Raw genomic sequence first — 17,179 nt, 5'->3', positions numbered from 1 at the left:
TCAGTTTATTGATGTAAATACCATAATGATTTCATGCTTTTAAAATCTAATTTCTAGATGGTATTGCTCCAAAACATTTAAAGACAATAATCAAAAGCTAAATAAACTTTCTACCATAATTTGATCTTACAGATGAGAGGGTTTGTTGGTGGTAGTGTTTAGGATTTAGTTTTATATGCTGTGAATATCTGTGTTTTCTAGTCAAGCTATGCTATAGTTAGATGTTTATAGATCTCTCCCATAGGACCCCTCATTAAAATAAATTTTTCACTCCTAAGACTATCTTGGAGCATATAATTTTAAATATAATCTCTAATTAATGTATTTCTAGTTATGTGGTAATACAAGCTCCCATCAGGGTGCAGGTCCACATTGATATGGCATAATCAGTCAAAAAACAGTGCAGATTCGTAGAGACAGAAATTGAGTTCTCACAACAGACTACAGTAACTAGCAAAAATGTTCAGTCTCCAGAACACCTTCTCAATTTCTAAGACTTTGACAACAACAACACTGAACCCAAAACTTTCCAATCCAATGGGTTAACCAACACACTTATTTCATGCTTTAAACCATTTTTTTTTTATTTTATAAGGCAGTTTTAAACCAGCTTCCAAATAGTCCATGTCAGCTCTTATTACTAGAACTATATATTCCACAGTGAGACTTACCATAGATTAATTTTTTTCTGCTGTTTGCAGAACAATATTTCCTCTTGTACTTTCAAATGCCTTTTAGCCATAAAACAGTAATCCCTAGTGACATATTCAGTGATAACAACTATGTTCTCTTTCCAGCACGTATTTCCTAAGATACTGCTTTTAATTAGCACCACAAATTCAAAGGTACAGACAGGCTCCCTTTATTCCAATGCTCAAGAAATTATATTTTTCTCATGACCCTTAGTATTTTCTTTTACCCCCTATACCACAAAAAAAGGTAATGCATACTCAGAACTAACATGTCTCCCATAAAATACAATGTTGGAATTCAGGTGATGAATGCTTATTACCAAATCTCTCTTTTTCTGAGACAACTACTCTGCTCATGTTCTTTTTTTATAATTTTATTTTTTACATTATTATACAGATGTCCCCCATTTGCCTCCACCCACCAAGACCCCACCTTCCCCTCGCTCTGGCCCTCACCACACTGTTGTTTGTGTCCATGGGCTATGCATGTACATTCCTTGGCTATTCTCTTAACCTTCTTTCATTCCATCCACCCCATCCACCTCCCCTCTTAGGTACATGGATCTGTACCATGTAACCATGTTTCTGGTTCTATTTTATTTCTCAGTTTATTTTGTTCATTAGATTCCACATATAAGTGAGATCATATGACATTTGCCTTTCTCTGCCTGGCTTATTTCACTTAGCGTGATTCTCTCCAGGTCCCTCCATGCTGTCCCAAAGGATAAGATTTCCTTCTTCTTCACAGCTGCATAGTATTCCATGGTGTAAATGTCCCACAGCTTTTTTATCCACTCAGCTACTGATGGGCACTTGGGCTGTTTCCAGATCTTAGCTATTGTAAATTGTGCTGCTATGAACATAGGGGTGCATAAGTTCTTTCTGATTAGTGTTTCAGGATTCTTAGGATATAGTCCTAGAAGTTGAATCACTGGGTCAAATGACAGCTCCATTTTTAATTTCTGGAGGAATCTCCATACTATTTTCCACAGTGGCTGCACCAGTCTGCATTCCCACCAGCAGTGTACTAGGGTCCCCTTTCCCCACACCCTCGCCAGCACGTGTCATTTGTTGATTGTTGACAGTAGCCATTCTGACTGCTGTGAAGTGATGCCTCATTGTGGTTTTAATTTGCATCTCTCTGATGATTAGTGACATTGAGCATTTTTTCATATGTCTCTTGGCCATCTGTATGTCCTCTTTGGAGAAATCAATTCAGGTCCATTTTTTAAATTGGGTTGTTGGTTTTCCTGGTGTTGAGTTGTATGAATTCCTTATATATCTATTCACACATTACCCACTATCCACATCCATACAGTCAAAAACTTGAGGAGAAAGTTGCCTTATTTAAGAAACAGGTAGCTCTATTGCTACCTCACCTCTTCCATTGTATCCACAGTTCCCACTGAACTTGTTTCAAGTATGGTCTCTAAACATCTAAGAGAGATGTGAATGGTTTTAACAGTATATAAGAACCAAGTAAAGGTAATAAGTTGTGTAAAGCACTGAATGTATTTGGCTAAGGGTGAGTCTTTCCTGACTAATTAGGGCAACACCATCTTTCTGCAGGCCCATTAATCTTTACACTTGCTCCCCTGTGGCCAATTATATCACCAGAGGCTGATAGGTTTGGGTGACTTATAAAAGCTTTGTGGCTATGAAGGAAGGTTGGTTACTGTTGTGTTTTTTTGTGTGTTGTTTTGTTTTTTCAGTTGTTTTATTGGAACAAAATACACCCAGGTGTTTATGCAGTGCCCATAACTGCCTTCATACCACAAGAGGAGAGTTGGGTAGTTGTGACAGAGACATTGTGACCCACAAAGCTGAAAATATTTACTTTACTATCTGACCCTTTACAGGAAAAGTTTGCATACCCCTACTTTAAAAATACTAATAAATACTAACAAAATATATTCATACTACTACTACTAATAAAATGAACTCCCAAGCACACAACATCCATATAAGGAGGAAGGCATTTTCACTTAAATATTTAACATTACTAATACTTTAAAAGATCTGTGAGTCCCTCCCCTATGACATCCTCCTCCCTCCATCCATACATTATTTTATTTGAAAAGTCAAGTATGAACCACAAGCCTAGCTCTGAAGAACACGCAAGGCTGCCATTGTTTGATGAAGAAATAGATTATTTGGTAGCATATCTTGATTAAAAACGCTATAATTGGGACCACTTATATCAGAGGCACAGCTATCATTCTGGGGCCCTAATCACCACTCTCCTTGAATTTTGCTTACCTCTTTTTCATATGCTCTCTTTTCTCCAGCCCATGTTTCTCTCTCTCTCTTTTGATTTTTGCTCTCATTTGGTGAACAGCCTCCAAAAGTTTCTTAAGAAAGTGTATGTAGGAGGTAAAAGTGTTTGAGACCTACAATTTCTGAAATGTTTATATTCTACCACATATTCAATTGATGATTTAGACGGTATAGAATTTGGGTTGGAACCTATTGGCACTTTACAGCCCGCCCCCCCCCCCCCCCCGTGTGTGTGTGAATGTGTGAGAGAGAGGTGGGGGGAGAGCTATGAATTCCTCATTTATTTGGCCAGAGATATGGAATATAATGGAAACAAAGAGACCACACAGGACAAGAACAGATGTGCCTATCTTGGCACAGCTTCTCCAGCACCCCACCCACCCAGGGCACTTAGGGCAGAATTTGATGACACTCTCCTCATAAGTAGTGAGCTCTCAGAGTTGAGAAAACAGCTGGATTCCTCCTTGCCAGTGCCCATTGAAACCCTAGGATTAGTACACTAAAGCAAAATAACATATACAAACAACATATGATCTTCTATTTGAAAATGATTGCAAACAGTAAGCTGTTTTTCTTCTTGAACCGAAATGAGCAGCTGCAAGGCCACATACACAACTAGTAATAGGAGTCCATGCAGTTGATAATGAAATGGCTGATAATAGCAGTTCAATCATTAATGGTATTTCACTTTTTCACATACTCTCATCTTATAAAAGGCAAGTTCACATTCATGTGTTTAGAAGAATCCAGTTAGCTTGATTATTTATGGTTTTCTTGACAATAGTGGCAAGTTCTCAAAATGTAAATCTGTGAAAATTTCATTTTTACCACTATCCTAGAGCTCTCTGTATATCAAGCTGATTAAATACCATTGTCCCTGGACAATGAGAGTTGAAAGAATATTACTATACATGCATACACACCTTAATACATTTTGGTCTTCTGGGAAAATACAGAATCTCATTTCAAAGTGTTCAAATAGATCACAGTACAGCTAAGGGGCTTTCAAATTATATAATCAACTGAAACAAATAATTTAGATACTTATTGGTAAAACGTCATTTTAGAACTATTGCATAGTAACAGCCCCAACAATTACATATGTGGACTATCTAGCCCCAAAGGCATAAAATTAAAATGGAAATAGATATTATCTCCAATAATACAAGTTCATCCAGAGCAAGTAACTGAGTTATTAATAAATTCTCACTCCCCTTCTGCCATAGGCAAATTCCTTGGTGTCTCTCTTTGCATCAGATTCTCCAACTATAAGAATCAGTCATGGCCCTGGTCAGTGTGGCTGACTTGGTTGGGTGTCATCCCATGCATCAAAAGCTTGATGGTTCAATTCTCAGTCAGGGCATATGCCCAGGTGTCAGGCTCAATCTCCAGTAGGGGGGGGCATGCAGGAGGCAATAGACATTCCTCTCTCACACCAATGTTTCTCTCTCTCCCTTCCAATAAATAAATAAATAAATAAATAAATAAGCCAACACTTATAAATGGATTAAAAAAAAAAAAAAAAGGATCCAGCCCAGCCAGTGCCGCTCAGTGGTTGAGCGTCAACCTAAGAACCAGGAGATCACGGTTCAATTCCTGGTCAGGGCACATGGCCAGGTTCTGGGCTCGATCCTCAGCAGGGGGTATGCAGGAGGCAGCTGATCAATGACTTTCTCTCATCATTGATGTTTCTATCTCTCCCTCTCCCTTCCTCTCTCTGAAATCAGTAAAACTTAAAAAATATTTAAAAACAAACACAAGATCCATATGCTGCCTACAAAAGACCCAATTCAGATGGAAAAACACACACAGACTGAATGTAAAGGGATAGAAAAAGACATTTCATACAAATGGAAATGGACAAAAAAAAGCTGGAGTAGCCAAACTTATATTAGACAAAGCAGAGCTTAAAACAAGGGCTGTAACAAGAGAAAAAGAAGGGCAAAATGATCAATCCAACAAGAAGATATAACTCTCATAAACATCCATGCACCCAACATAGGAGCACCTAAATATATAAAGAAAATACTGACAGACATAAAAGAAGAGATTGACAGTAATAGTAGGTGACTTCAACACCCCATTGGCATCAATAAATTGATCATCCAGATAGAAAATCAACAAGGAAACTGTGGCCTTAAATGACATATTATACCAGGTGGACTTAATTGATAATTATAGTACATTTTACCCTAAAGCCCAAAGTGAGTAGAAAGAAGGAAATAATAGAGATCATAGAGGAAATAAATGAAATAGAATCTAAAAGAGGATAGAAAAGGTCAATGAAATCATGAACTGATTCTTTGAAAAAATAAGCTAAATTGATAAATATTTAGGGATAATCATCAAGAAAAAAGAGAAAGGAACCAAATAAGTAAAATTTGAAAGGAAAGAGGAGAAATTACCACCAACATCACAGAAATACAAAGGATTATGAGGAAATACTATGAATAATTAAATACCAACAAATTGGATAACATGGAAGAAGTGGATAAATTCCTAGAAACATTCAGTCTTCCAAGGCTGAATCAAGAAGAAATAGAAAAGCTGACCAATAACTACTAACAAAATCCATTAAGTAATCAAAACACTCCCAACAAACAGGAGCCATGGACAAGGTGGCTTCACAGGTGAGTTTCACCATTCAAAGAATTACTACCTATTGTTTTCAAACTATTCCAAAAAGTTGAAGAGGACAGAAGGCTCCCAAACTCATCCTGTGAGGCCAGCATTACCTATTAATACTAAAACTGGATAAAGATACCACACACACACACAAAATTACAGGCCAATATCCCTGATGAACGTAGTGCAAAAAAATCCTCAACAAAATATCAGCAATACATTAAGAAGCTCATACATCATGATCAAGTGGGATTTACTCCTGGGGTACAAATTTGGTTGAATATCTGCAAATCAATTAACATGGTACACCACATGAATAAAATTAAGGGCAAAAATCATATGATCATATCGATGGATGCAGAAAAAGCATTTGGTAAAATCCAACATCCATTTATGATAAAAACTTTCAACAAAATAGGGATAGAGGGATCATACCCCAGGATAATAAAAGCCATATATGACAAACCCACACCTAACATCATACTCAATGGTTAAAAAAGCTAAAAGCTTTTCATTTAAGATCAGGAACAAGACAAGAATGTCCAATTTCACCATTTTTATTCCACATAGTATTGGAAGTCCTAACCACAGCAATCAGACAATAAATAGAAATTAAATGCACCAAAATTGAAAAGAAAGAAGTAAAACTGTCATTATTTGAAGATGAGATGATACTATATAGAGAAAACTAAAGATACCACACAAAACTATTAGAACTAATAAATAAATTCAGTAAAGTAGCATAATGCAAAAGTAATATTCAGAAATAGGTTGCAATTTTATACACCAATAACAAACTATCAGAAAGAGAAGTTAAGAAGAGAATTCCATTTACAATTGCATCAAAAAATAAAATATCTAGAATTAAACTTAACCAAGGATAAAAGATCTGTACACCTGGAAAACTGTAAGACATTGAAGAAAGAAATTGAAGATACAAATAAATGGAAGGTTATACTGTGCTCATGGATAGGGAGAATTAACTTTGTTAAAATGTACACACTACCAAAACCAATCTATATATTGAATGCAATCCCTTATAAAATACCAATGACATCTCTGACAGAACTAGAAAAAGTAATCCTAAAATTTATATGGAACCAGAAAAGACCCCAAATAGCCACAGCAATCTTGGGAAAGAAGAACAAAAAGTTGAAAGTATCATGCTCCCTTATATCAAACTATACTACAAGGCCTTAGTAATGAAAATAGCATGGTTCTGGCATAAAAACAGACACACACATTAATGGAACAGAACAGAGAGACCAGGAATAACTCCACACCTATATGGTAAATTACAACAAAGGAGGCAAGAATATACAATAGGGTAAAAACAGTCTCTTCATTAAATGATGCTGGGAAAATTGGGTAGATATATGCAAAAGAATTAAATTGATTACTTTCTTACACCATACACAAGAATAAACTCAAAATGAATTAAAAACTTAAATGTAAGAGCCGCAACCATAAAACTAATGGAAGAAAACATACTAACTATAGATAAGAAGTTTTCTTACAGACCCTGAGAAAGCAGAGAGACACCAATCTGTGTGATCAGGTTACTGGTTTAATTTTTCAACAGTTAGGCAACCTTCAGGGTAGAAAGATCAAGACCAGTTTATTTAAAACAAATATGTACAATGCCGCATCAATATTATATTTAGTAAATTAATGAAAACCCTAATAAAAAAGCAGAAAAAAATGTCAGCGTTTTGTTATGAATGTGTTAAAATGTCACTTCATCCTTAGTTTTAGATTTTAATTCCTCATGACCTTGTGTACATGTACATTCACATAGAAGTAGGGACAATATTAATACTTTTTGGATGGTAATGACAAAATCTCTGGAATTACATACCATTTCCAAAATAATGTATTTCACACTGTAGAACGAAACTCTTAGCATATCCTCGTGAGATAGAATGGACAGAAAATAAAATGCTAAAGTCATCTGAGGAATTACAATAAATATGGAATAAAACTATGTCTGTTATTAAATATTATCTCACAAAATGTCAATGAAAACTTATCAATAAGGTATTGTGCAATGTAACCTCCAAGTATATTCACATACTGTATTTTCAATAAATATACTTTTTAAATTTACTACTGCCTGTACCAAGATGGCATAGAATACCTTTTCCCAAGATAAATTACTCAAATTGGAATCAACTGTCATATACAGGCCGTACAGCTGAGAAAAAGCAGAATTTAATGAGGTCACTATAGAAAAGATTGCTGCTTAACCGTTCAAAGTCATTTAAGTTTTAAAAGACTTTATACTAAAGAAAAAATATTTAAAACAGTGTCAGCAGAAGACTTCCTTGATTAACAGAAGCTGAAGGGTTTGCTAAACACATCTTGTATTGAGAGAACCATTTAGGAGCCCAGGCAGAGTGGTGAGGGAAGGCAGAGAGGGCTGGGGAGACGGTAGCTGAGGAGGAGAGACAGGAGAGATGTTGTGGGCTTAACGCAGACCAGCAGCCCCACATTTCCAGTTCCTGATCAGGTCCTTTTGCTGAGGCAGAAAAATACGGGGTGGGCAGTTGGACCATTGCCAAGTTCTGCCTTTTGAATTTAGTCTAAATTGAATCAGGTGATGAGAAGGCACAGGAAGAACTCATGACTGCTACAGCAGGAAAAACCAGCCTTCAAATAAATGAAGTAGTCAGTGAAATAAAAAGGCAGCTGTGGTTCCTAAGAGACATAAAACTCAGCAGCTCAGGGAAGCGGGGGCAGAGGTGCAGGGCAAAGGAATATCGCAAAGCTTCTGATTAGAAGAGGAGGTTTAAAAGCAAAATGTGCTATAACTTAGAACGTTTTCTCAGAGTTCACTTATCCTTGATTTAAAGCCTAATAACATATCTGTCTTATATCCTTTATTAACTAATGATAAGTCTCTCTTAGCATATTTTTTCCATAATAGTTTCTTTTCACAACATAGTCCCCACCCCCAATAATACAAGTTCCATATAATGTTTAGGTACAAGATAAGTATGCCAAAATTAATACTTTCCTATGGACCAGAAAAAAACAATTCAAAAATCTGAATAACTTGCTAATTATATTAACAGGAAACAAAAGAAAACCATATGAAAACTAGAAAACATTGCTAAGAAATATGAATGGTTTTAATAATGCCGAAACAAAGTGTAAACCTGAATGGAAAGAGTGTCTGTTAGGAAGATGGCAATAGTTTCCAAGATATTTCTAATAATAATACCAATGAAAAAAACACCAACAGGATCGTTTAGAACTTTACATTATTCTAAATTTTATCTGGAAGAGAACTCAAGCAAGAATAAGTATAAAACAATAGAAAACAAAACAAAAATAAAAATGTTACCCTGCTGTAGTGTAAAGCGAGGATATGGCCCAATTGCCCCTCCCAGTCAGTGGAAAGGTGTCCGCCTGGCCAGCGGCCACAAGAAGCAGAGAAGCCCAGAGCCGAGTGTTTCCAACGTCCCTGATGGCTCACAAGCTTCACCAGACCCGCTGTTTGGCCTTGGCATGCAGGCAGCTCCCAGCAAGGCTCTCTCCCCCTCCTCTCTGCCAGCTGCTAGATAATCCTTTGCTAGACCCTGGCTGGGGGCGGAAACTCACCAGACCAGCCGCCATCAGGTCTTCCCCAGATGTAAGTAATAAAGGCTATGTCTTTTCCCTCTGGTCACCCACGTGGTGTGGTGTTTTCAGACAAGCAAAGAACAGCGTGGCCCTCCTGGGGTTGGAGCTCCTACAGTACACCTGCAAAATGTTAAAATCTATTATTAAGCTATAATAATTAAAATATTGGAGCAATAATAGGAAAAAAGAAATATCAAGGGGAAAGATTAGAGGGCCTGAAATGGACCCTAATACACAGATAACCTTAGCATGCTGTGAAGGCATTATCTCAAATCAAAGAGAAAGAGATAAATTATTCAATAAATAGTCTTGTGAAAATTAGCTATTTGAGAATAAACAAAACTAACTTTCCATCCTTACCCCATGCCATGAGCCAAAATAAAATCTAAATGGATAAGAGTTAACCTCAAAAAAACCCAAAAAACCTGAAACCATAAAAAACATAAGTGAATATTTAATTGAATATGAAAATGAAAGATCATGAAAAAATAAATAAATTTGATGACATAAAAAATTTTTAATTCAGTACTAAAAACTGGAGAAAATACCAGATGAAGATAAGAATGTTTTCTACAACTACAACATAAAAACAGATAACATCCTAAATACAGAAATAACTCATACAAATTAAGTTCATTAATATTCCCCAAAATACAACATGTAAGGAAATATTCCACTTTGTTAGTAATTGGCAAAAAAAAAAAAAGTAATACAAGCATATATCTGAGCTATTGGGAGTATTACAGTCAAACAAATAATAACCGTTTGCTGGTAGAGGGTCTTGCCTTCAGTTTGCAGAACTATAACACCTGTGAAGCACAATACAGCAAAGAGCAATAAACGAGTCACACCTGTACTCTATGGCTATGCTATCCAGTATGGTAATTACTAGCCACTTAAAATATGGCTAGTTCAAAGTGAGATATGCTTAAAGTGTAAAATATACACTGAACTTCAAAGGCTAAGTACACAAAAGAAGTAAAATATCACAATAAGTTTATGTTAACTGAATGTTCAAATTATTTATTAGGGATATACTGGGTTAAATAAAAAACACTTAAAATTTACCTGTTTGTTTTTACTCTTAATGCGGTTGCTAGAAATTTTTATTATTTTAAAATATAAATTATATATAATTTAAGGTCTACAACAAGCTGATTTTTTATGCATATCCATAGTGAAAAGATTACCAGTCAATCATATTAATATATGATTTCCTAGCATAGTTACTACTTTTTGTAGGAAATTTAAAATTGCAAGTATGGCTTACATTATATTTCTACTAGACAGTACTGCTCTATGGGAATTAGGGAGCAAAGAAATAGTTACTATATATATTAGTGATGGGAATACAAATCACTACAGTAGTATTTATGCATGGCATTGCAGCAATATGCACCAAAAGCATTTAGTTAATTATTCACTGTACCCTTTGACCCAATAATTCTATCTGCAGAGCTAAGTGAGTAATCAGAAATAGATCAACTAGACAAATACATAGCTAATTAGTATATAAATTATATATTAATAGTAGTGAAAGATTAGAAAAGCATAAACATTGAATAAAAGGGAAATCATTAAATTATAGTATGTTCATTTAGTGACGTGATGAAATGTATATAATACAAAGTTCAGTGGCAAAAAGCAAGAAATAAAACTACACATGCATTATTATCCCAAACACGTAAACATGTACACACACATAGTCACATACACAGAAACAAAAGACTGAAAATGCATGAACATATGATTTCCTCTGTGTTATGAAATTATCATTTTTTTCCTTTTGTGTATATGTATTTGAAAAGTTTTGATACTAAGCTTATATTCATTTTAATTAAGAATTAAATTGTATTTTTGAAAAATGTCTTGTCTTCCAGTTTGTTCAAATTGATACAAATCAGAGCTAGCTAACAATTAAACCCTTTTGGAGGAGCCGTATGTTTACTTGGAAAAATAACTTGGTTGTGTTTAAATGCTGGGGAGGGGGTGGGAGCAGGAGAAGGGAGTCAATGAGGGAAAAGGGGGGTGACATCTGTAATACTCTCGACAATAAAGATAAATTTTTTAAAAATAGTTTAGGATACTCAACAGGATCAGGTTTCAACATGAAAGGCAAAAGTCAAACCAGTTTAACTAACCCTTTACACTGTCGGGTTTTCTTGTTTTTGTTTTTTTTATCCTACTAATTGATGGGAAAGGAACTTAACAAGTAAAGTAGACTGGATGCAGAGAGATGAATAACAGGTGTGACAGATATGAGCTTTAATGTTTTCTCACCTCATTGTTCAACATAAAGTGTTTTAAATGCCCACATAATATTCATCTACAGAAATAACTAGCTTCATTTTCCACTCCAATCTATAAGTAGTTATCTTGCTTCTCATGCTTTCTGCTGGTGAAGAAGTTAGGGGTATCTTTTGCCATGTGACAGATGTGAAAAGATTGGTTTACCTTAAGTGAGGGCAAATGACCAACTTTGCCCTAGATTACCCAGGTTGGCTCATTCTCATCCTGAAGTCTCCACTTCATACCAAAAGAGGTGTGTTAATTTCATGTGAGTGGGCATCAGAGTCTCTCTGATCTAAGCATTTGAGGCAATGCCAGAATGAAGATTCATTCAATCCAAGAAGCCAAAAACATGTAGTAAACACTCAATACTTAGTAATCATAATAGTAGTAGTCATTATTATTATATAATACTCCTGCTCCCCAGCCTCTACTACTTTGCAGTTAACTGATGATCTTGTACAAGTTCTTTAACCTCACAGAGCCTCAATTTCATATGGATAAGCATACTTCTTTAGTTGTAAGACACAAATGAGAAAATGTATGCAAAGTATCAATGTCTGAAACACAGCAGATACCCCAATGGCACAGTTGTATGGTTTCAGAAAAGCCCACTATGGTATAACACCATGGTAGAAGTTCAGAGAACAAGTTATCAACTCAGATTTCCTAAATGGTTTCCCACTGAGCCTTTGCTCCTTCAACATTCTCAAGATGTTACAACTATAGCTGTTCTGTTATTTCTCATGAAATATCCAAGCTTTCATTTTGTTGATGGATATTGGTAGGCTAATAGAAATTGTAGAAAATTTTGCACATCCTGAAAATTAAATTAATTATGACCTGTGTACAATTATTTGCCACCACTCGACTCAGATCCTGATATCAGTTCTATGACCTTGAGAAGTTACTATGTGACATTCAGGCAAGTTACCTCTCTGGACCTGTTTCCACATCTGTAAACAAGAGGTGGTATTATTAAAAACCTACTAATGCTGGGTATTAAAGCAGATGCTTAACATATTAGCACTTTTAATGCCCATATACCATAAAATGTTAAGTATTATTGTTGTTGTTGTTATTTCCATTTTACATATAAGATAACTGAAACTCAGACAAGTAAATTGGCTAAGGTTATGTTATAGAAAAATCAAAATTCGTGTTCAGGTCTCTATTGCCAAAACCTGATCTACTACACTTTATTGCTTCTCAATTAATAGAATACCTAAATGGCAGGAAATCTAGATTCATTATTTTTATAAACTTGAAAGCTTAAAATTCCTTTTGTTTATAAAATGGCATAGGTCCTAATATAATATACACACACACAAAAAGTGAAACGCCTATACCCTTCCAGCTTTCTTTTAGTGCAGTCTTTCAAAAAGCAAAACAAACAAACAAGATTCTTTTGATTCGATAACAGGACCTGCAAGGCCTCTGTTCTTTTCATATATCTAATGTTATTCGTGCATATTTAATGTTGCATCCATTTGACAGTAATATATACAGCAACACTGTTACAAAAACATCTTGGAATGTAAGCAACTGGAAGTACATTTCATATGGAAAATAAATCAAACAGACTAATTTTTTAAGTGATACTCATTTTTTTGTCATAGCAAAAATTCATGAACTCATGAGGACAGTCATTCTGGGTGCTTCAGAAGATCCCTGAAATTGTATACAGACTGTGTATTTCTGATCACCAGCTCATTTCTCTGGAAATAGGATTCTTAATTTTCACAACATTTGTATAGAATTCATGATCCCAAATGCTTCAGAAAAACCATCATAAAATAAGTTCAATTTTAGTGAAGCCTAGGTATTTTAATTGCCTCTTCTTCACCCCATTGATGAGAAAGAGATCCCTGCCCTAGGGTCAAACATATGATACCTGACACTGGACAGATGAGATCAACAGCATTTTATTAGTTACTTATACTCACAGCCCAGGTGAGAAGGACACTGCATGCTATGCAGGGCCACAGAAGGTTGTACTTGGCAACAGAATGAACAAGGTGTGGGAGGCAGAATTTATAGTATCCAGGGGGTGGGGTGCCCTGGGTTGCCATTGGAAGATGTGATTGGCTTGTTTGAATAATTCCATGAGCTGGCAGAGAACTGAAACCCGTGTTCAAGGATAAGCAGGAACTGCACTTGGTCCCTGCGATAAGCAGGGGTGTTTGGCTAGGAGATCTTATTAACAAGAGCAGTTTGGAAGGAAACCTGAAGTTAGGACAGTCAAAGCCCTCTTGATTTTTATCAGTTGTCCTGGTGGCACCTAAAAGTGATCCTTAATTTTAGGTCTTATACTACAGTAGGTTGGCAAGATGTATAAAATGCCTTTTAAAATATATGATTTTTTTGCCCTGGCCAGTGTGGCTCAGTTACTTGGAATGTCACCCCGGACACCAAAAGGTGGAGGGTTTGATTCCCAGTCAGGGCACATACCCAGGTTGCAGGTTCAATCCCTGGCTGGGTGCAGGCAGGAAGCAACCAATTGATGTTTCTCTCTCTCTCTCTCTTTCTCTCTTTCAAATCAGTAAAATAAAAGGTATAAAAATACATAATTTGCACCTCGTAGCTCATTTACTTTATTCTTATGAAAATAATCAGATAATTACACCACAAAAGGTTGTTTTAATAGAGAAAACTATGAATAATGTAAACATCTATTATTGGGGAGATAGTTAAATTTTGGTACATTCAAATAATGGATTACTATACAGGCAATGACATCATGCAGAAGAAGATATAATGACATAAAACAATCTCCAGGTTTTAAACAGGTTTGAAGAGATTTAAACAAGTTTTATACGAGAACATATGTTATTCTATTCTATTTTCTTTGTATTTGCATGAAAATGTTACTAGCGATTCTCTCTAGGTGATAGGATTGCAAATGATTTTTATCTTTTTCCTTTTGCTTGTGTACATTTTGTAACTATAAATATATAATGTTTGTGACTATATGTTTTGTGACTATAGTCAACAATACTGTATTATATATTTCAAAGTTGCTTAGAGAGTAGATCTTAAATGTTCTCACCACTAAGGTGGTAATCCAATTGCAATATATGTGTATCAGATAAAAGTGTCGTATACCTTAAAATTACACATTATATATCAACTATACTACAATAACAAAAATGAATGCTACATTGTCCATCAACTCTTGAAATGGGTCTGTGAGATATAAGCTGTTCTTAGCTTAATAAATGTAAAGGCTTACCATTCTAGTTCATTTTCGTCTAACAAATTCTATTCTGGCTCTGCTTGTCACCCATTATGTATTTAAACAATGCTTTCTGTCAGAGAGATGCAACATTGATGATTTTAAAGATGGATAAAGGGGTAACAAACCAAAGAATGTAGGTAACCTCTAGAAGCTGGAAAAGGCAAGGAAATGGATTCTCCCCTAGAGCCTCGAAAAAGAATGTAATACTGTAGACACCTTAAATTTAGCCCATTTCAGTGGTACTCAATTTCAGATTTCTAACCTACAGAATTATACTAGAAATGTGTGCTATTTCAGGCACTAAGTTTGTTGTAATTTGTTATATCAGCAATAGGAAACCAAAACAGCAAAGAATTCCATCACTTTTCCAACACTCACCCTCCTCCAAACTCACTTTCCCTTCATTTTTAAAATTTTTTATTTTTAAATAATTTTTTAATTCTCACCCCGAGGGTATTTTTTTCCTTTGCTTTTCAGAGAGAGCGGAAGAGAGAGAGATTCATCAATGTGAGAGAGACACATTGATTGGCTGCCTCCCACACACACACACACCCCTCAACCGGAGCCAGGGATTGAGCCTGCAACCGAGATATGTGCCCCTGACCAGAATTGAACCCAAGATCCTTCAGTCATGGTCTAACCACTGAGCAAAACCAGCTAGAGCTCACTTTTCCTTCTTAGGTGATTCATAACCTCATTGAAATGCCAGTAACTTAGGGAGACAGAGAGGGGAATGGCAAACATCATAGCTTCTGCTTCCAGATTTCCTCTGTGAAGACTCAAGGATGGATGAAGTTAACATTTTAATCTCTTGCTCACTTAAAATTAACCAGCAAAGGATCCTGAGAAAGGCAACCAGTGAAGCTAGAAGAAATGTGGTGATCCACAAACCAAAACAAGAAAATATTACAACTATGCTCAACTGTGTCAGATACTGCTACGAGGTCAAATAATATGAGAACTGAAAATCTGACAATGGATTTCACAACATGGTTGATCTTGACAAAAGCAATTTCAATGAACGTAAAAGCTTGAGTGAAATGGATTTTTTTAAATGTGAGGAAAGGAATTGGAGAGTATGGAAAAGTGTTTTGAGGAGTTTTTCTTCAAATGGTAGCAAATAAATGTCCCAAAAGAGTGATGTAGCATCAAATAAAGGTGTCTTCTGCCCACTGCTATGAGGTAAGTTCTTTTAAATGGTGCTTTATTCCAGGGGTCAAAAAGTGTTCCTATAAAGAGTCAGATAGTAAATATTTTTATCTTTGTGAGCCATACAGTCTCTGTCTGGCAAGCTCTATTCATGGTAAATGCCCTCTAAAAGTGTACCATTTTTTAATCTTTTATACTGTATTTTTACTGTACCTTTTCTATGTTTAGATATATTAGATACACAAATATTTACCATTGTGCAACAACTGCCTACAGTATTCAGTATGTAAAATGCTGTACAGGTTTGTTGTGTAGAAGCAATAAGGCCCAGATATGTAGTAGGCTATACTATCTAGGTTTGTGTAAATGCACTCCTGTTCTCACAATGACACAGTTGCCTAATAACGCATTTCTCAGAATGTATCCCAACCATTAAGTGGAACATAACTATATTCAGCTCTGCCACTGGAGCTCAGAGACAATACTTAAGTATATCACCATGGCTGTGTGCCAGTAAAACTTTATTTTCAAAATCAAGCAGCAGGCCAGATTTGGCCCATGAGCTGTAGTTAGCTGTCCCCTTCTTTATACAATTTAGCTACAATAATTGTTAACAATGGTCAATCTGCAAAATCATATTAAGATTGCCTACAATATTGCAGGCAGTCTTCTAATTGGTATGAAGAGTGGTGAGTGAGAAAGACAGAGGTTCTTCTTCAAAGAGCTTCTACCCTAGGTCTAGGCACATGAAACAGGACTCCAAGGCAAGGTGCCAGACCTTACTCCCTAAGCCTTCTCCTTACTTCTCCAGTGCCCTGCATCCAGGCCATATCTAAACTTAGTCATGTGAGCCCATCTAGAGGGTGATTTAACCTCTGCTAGGAAGAGACTCAGAGCTCATTTTTGCACTCACTTTTCCCTTTCCTAAAACAATCAATTCCCTATCTTCACAAAACAGCAACTTTTATATGACAACCCTGCAACATCCTTTGCATTTTTTAAGGAAATTATGAAAATGTGGCTTTTCTCTGCCTCTTCCAGCTCCAGAGATTCTCCCTCCTATTACATGAGCATAGGCATCTGTCACTGTATGAATGTGACAGCCCAGCTCATTGTCTCTTCTGGCTGACCTGCCAGAGTACCACATTTATCTCCTGTGGCAGCAGGCGATGCTGTGTCTATAGAATCTATGTACTTTTTGTGTTTCTGGAGTAGTTTTCCTGAAATAACATGGTCTCTTGGAGGTTACTCCATGTCTGCAGGGAGTAGAAAGGTGAGGCTTTCT

This window comes from Miniopterus schreibersii (genome assembly GCF_964146895.1).
Source record: "Miniopterus schreibersii genome assembly, chromosome: X".
In the NCBI taxonomy this organism is placed as follows: domain Eukaryota; kingdom Metazoa; phylum Chordata; class Mammalia; order Chiroptera; family Miniopteridae; genus Miniopterus; species Miniopterus schreibersii.
Note: the sequence above shows the minus strand (reverse complement) of the source record.